Genomic DNA, 5,086 nt, shown 5'->3' on the forward strand with positions numbered 1-5,086 from the left:
TAAATACACATATTAGGTTTTGGCGTTTGTTTACTATCTTATGTTTTTTGAGTCTCACTAATTACATAAATTCATAGGTACGAAATAGATGCGCATCTCTCAAATACAACAAAAACTTTTCGAATCATAATTTATTCCATAAACTTCAAGTTTAATTTCTATAATTTTATTTGTACCATCATTCTCATATCACAATTCTAGTGTTTTTTAACATGAGTAGGGATATATTTTATTACAACAACAATAGCTAAATTTTTTCTATACCATCTAAACTCAAAAACTACACGAATCTAGGTTATCCAATGTTATACATATCTTGAGTTTGTTATGCCACGGATTCAAAACTCTATTTTGGATAGTTCTTGTAGAATTTGAGAACAAAAACTTGAACTTACAAGTTAGTTAAACAAACCATAAAATTAACAAGTGGAGTCGGGATGTATATTTAATACTTAAATTTATTAATTCAAACTCAGAGTCTGCTAATGTTACGTACTACCGATAACTGTACTCGAGATTGGAGTGGAGAATAAACTCTAAAATTAAACCAATATTCCAATTGTTAGAGTGTAAAATACGACCTACCACGTGGGGAATAGGGAAAGGTCATCTCACGTGACCTTCCCCCGTTTACATCATCATTGTGGACTTTATTCCTCTAATTTTGGTCAAACTTGGAGATAGCTTCGGAAAGGTTTGATGTTGAAGTATCACACCCAACCGTCTATAACCATGCAACAAACTCTCATTTCCATACGGAAGCATATTTGCTTACCTAATTCGAGAGCATGGATCAGATTCTTATTGACTTGAGCGTGATGATGTTTACATTTTTTGTGCAAGTCTTTCTTTACATAGTTCATTCTACTCCGTTTGCACGTGTCATGAGGACAGCTAGGGATTCGGTACAAACACCAATAAATATTTATATGGTAAAACACTTGAAATGCAAAACAATCATTGGGGAGGTTAAGGTGTAGTTTTTGATAGAAATGAAATTTGGAAACCAAAAAGCAGCGAATCACACACCAAATTTTATGTATCAAACATTATATAGGAAAGTCGGAGGGGGACCTCAAACCTTGTTTTACTCACGGTTTCTTCATAAAATAATAATAATAATAATACAAAGTTTTTAATTTTCTGGTCTTTTAATTTCTCCTTCAAATTTGTAAGAAGTTGATAAAAATTTGAAATTTCTTTATTTAGATATGTCTTAATTTTTTCTATAAATTTCTACCCACTCACTCTTTATCGTGGCATGTAAATTTATCATCCATTGATTTTAACATTCACCGACCAAAATGGTATAATTGAAAATATCGTTTTAAAAAAAGCTAAATTAAAAAAAAATAAAAAAAATACAAAGATCAGGAAACGACGTCGTTGGAGAAACCATTGCCATATATGTTCTGTCATATTTGCAGCAGAAAATGCCGAAAATGGCGCGTTTGGATCGAAAAGTTCCGGAATCCAGGTCGGTCAGAGATTCGGGCAACTTCACTGAAACGGTTCGTTTTATCTCTGGAAAGGTTTTTGTATGTCCGCATGCAAATTCTTTCCCACTGCATGTTGCCAATCCAACTTTTGCAATTATTTATTTATTTTTACTTGAAACATTTTCGTATTTATATTACATTAATAAATTCTTTGAGTCTATTAATATCTTTGAGTCGCTTCAAATAAAACTTCAAGCAGAAGCTCCTAATAATATAATAAAATGTTAATTATTAGTTTTTGAAACATGACAAATAAGATGTTAGGTTATTTTCTACTTTTAGTTGTTCCTTTTTTTTTTTTGTAAATTTGAAAATTTTGTTATTATCAACATACATAATATCACATTTTTGTATTTTTGTATTTCTTTGTTTTCTCGAATAATGATATAAAAATAAAGGTTAAACATCTTGGACCGTGTGATGTCTTTTATTAGGTAGATTTGTTTAAAAATATTAACCTAGGATAGCGACTCACCGCGTAAATTATAGATTAAATTAATATTTTTTATTTTAAAATTATGTAGATTAATAAATAGAGAAAAAAAAAGAAATTTCACCTCATTAATGTATTTTAAAACAATATTACAACTTTTTTTAATATTTCATTTTTAAAAAATTTAATATAAGAGTACCTTCTTTTTTAGTACAGCAAGTGAGGGTAAGAGATTCAAACATCTTGATTAGAGACAAATGTCAATCACCGCTGAATTAAGTTCGTATTGTCAAGAGCGTCTTTTTTTAATGTGTGATATTATATCTGATGTAAGTTTAATTTTGATTTGTTAACACGAGCATAATTGTTAGCTAATCAAAGTAATTCTTTGAAATTACCTCAACTCCCTATCAAAATATTTTTATTTTAGTATAGGACGATTGCGTGAGTAAAGTTGAATCTCAATTGTTGAAAAGAAATGAATTAACACAGTTCAATTATACTAATGTTGACAGTTTGAGTTTCATTTAGATTGGTCAATTAAATTTCAAATTCTATGCTATATGTGAAAAACATATTTATTTTATGGTATTTAGGTAAATTTATCGTAATAAATTTCAATTTAGTTATGATTTTTAATAGTCTCATCAAAATAAGAGCCTTATTGTCGTAGTTCATAATCAAAATTGAAACAATAAAAAATAATGGATACTTAGACCGCTTAATAATTACTTTTTTCATTTTCAGTTTTTAGATTTTAAAAAGTATACAGTTTCTTTCGTATGTTTTTTATACTCACATCGAAATTTAAAAAACAACTAGAAGTTTCTAAAAACTACTTATTTTAATTACTCTTCAAAACTTTGGCTTATATTTTGGAAATGTTTTTATAAAAAAAATAACAAAAAAATAGAAAGCACATCAATCCAAGTAGTATTAATAAACTTAATTTTTTTAATCAGAAAAAAATAGTTATTGTTGGAGTTTATGAATAAAATTTTTAATCTAAAATAAAGAACCACGGCATAGAATATACCTTTTGTGAATGACATATAATCTTACAAGGATACGTCATTTGTTAAAATACACCATTTTAAATTTAACTATTTGAATAACCACAAATAATCGATAAATAAATATTTTCTTTTAAATGTAAAGAAATATTCTCTCAAATTTATCATTCTCTTCTTTTCTTTTCTTTGTACTATTGCTCAAATACTATAGTACTGTTTGTTGAGTTTGATAAGTAATTTATCTTTATTTTGTGAAACAATGATTTGTCACACCTTGAGTATTATATAGAGAACAAAATTGTCTTAGGAAACAAAACTACTATTGGGCGGAGACTAATAAGTTTTTGTTTCCTTAGTTTCTTCTTATTTTGCTCTAACAAATGTCAAACGGGTTACGTTTGAATTACTTGTTTAATAACATATAAGATTGGAATTGATTTTTCTTTTTTCTTTTCTTAATAGAAAAATCCAATATTTATGTTTTGTGCTCTTGAAGCAGGTTAAGGATTCTACTTGGAAAAGATTAGAGATCTAACAAATGTTTATAATATATTAACTATTCCGCTCATTGTAAATTAATTAATTTTGTGATGAAACCTATAAATATTATTGATAAACTTGAAGTCTATAAATAATGAGAAATCTGTTTGGTTTTTTTTTTTCCTTTTTTTTCCCTTTTTGTTATGATTTTAAAGGTTTAATTTAGTGACTATATATATAGTTTAGATTTATTTTTGATTTGGTTAATGTGATTTCAAAATTTTCAATTTAGTTTCTATAATTGGGTCAAACTTCATAAATTGTTATCTGTTATGGGATTGGATCCGGCCAAGGAAATGGACCTCAGACTAGAGAGGCCTAAACCCAGCGACATACCGAGCGAGTTGGGGCTTGGTTCCGACCCCTGCTCGGCGTCGACCAGGTCTCAGCCCTCTCCTCTCCCATTGGTTGAGGTGTCCAGTCCACGAATTCGTGTGATCTAGTGACGACGAACATATGGGCTCAACGAGAAGGTTTCAGAAGGCAAGACTCCTATAAATGGAACCACTGGCTAAACCTTAGAGGTAAGCAAATAAACCCTAAGTACTGCACTTAGTAATCCTCCCATAGCTGACTTAAGCATCGGAGCTAGTGTGACCAAAGTCACATCGAGTTAGGGTTGTTCGGTTTTGCAGGTATCTGATCCCATGATTATCAAACTTGGTGCAGAGAACCAAGGAGACCAAATTTCCAGCATCAACAATTATCTATTGAGATTACATATGAATTAAATTTACCCTAATATATTAGTTTAAGTTTTTGCTTCAACCGTAGTTTGAGATATCAGAAGATTGTCCATTTTGGACATAGCGCTCACGGCTTTACTTTTGATTCTATCCAAAAAAAACCTCACACCAATGGAGATAATTGTCCTTTCCTTATTTACCGCGATAATTTTTCTTAGACACGAAGGAGCATCAGCCAATAATCTTCCTCTGATTTACTCATTGTCTCCCCTCCCCGAGGCCCTCTGTGTCAAAGAGGATTTTGATGGTTCATCAACTTATAACACTCCTTGAAATTAAAACCAAGCAAACCAATCAAGCCAATGTATTTTATATGGCAAGATTTTAATGATGGGGAACTTCACTGTAATTGTCGAGAGAGAGAAAGGACGATCCCGTATCGATATATCGTTTTTCTCTAAGCAAAAGTAATAAACAAGCAATAGTCAAAACTAAAAACGTTCCTCAGCTGGATTGAGTTAAATTTAGTATTAGATATTTTATAAGGTTCAATTACAAAGTTTGCTCGCTTAACATTTTGAGGTTGTGTATCTAATAGGTCCTAACCCTAATTTTCATGTTGTGTTTAGTATGTCCCTGAAATTTAAAACACATGTCTAATTAGACACTTCTTAAACTTTCACTTTTGCATCAAAAAAGTTATTGAATTTTAAAAACCGCAAAATAGGTCACGAACCAATTTGAAAATAAAAAATAAAAAAATAAATTAGCTAAGTACCTACTGTATATTTTTAAAAGTTGAAGAACTTACCACCATTGAAAGTTTATAAACATTCAAAAGCCTATTAGATATAATTCGGAAAATTGCTAAATTTGTTATATAACTTTTTTTTTGGTGCAACATTTAGTCATTTA

Source organism: Momordica charantia, assembly GCF_013281855.1.
Source record: "Momordica charantia cultivar OHB3-1 chromosome 6 unlocalized genomic scaffold, Mcharantia_2.0 BLBB01000006.1, whole genome shotgun sequence".
Lineage (NCBI taxonomy): Eukaryota > Viridiplantae > Streptophyta > Magnoliopsida > Cucurbitales > Cucurbitaceae > Momordica > Momordica charantia.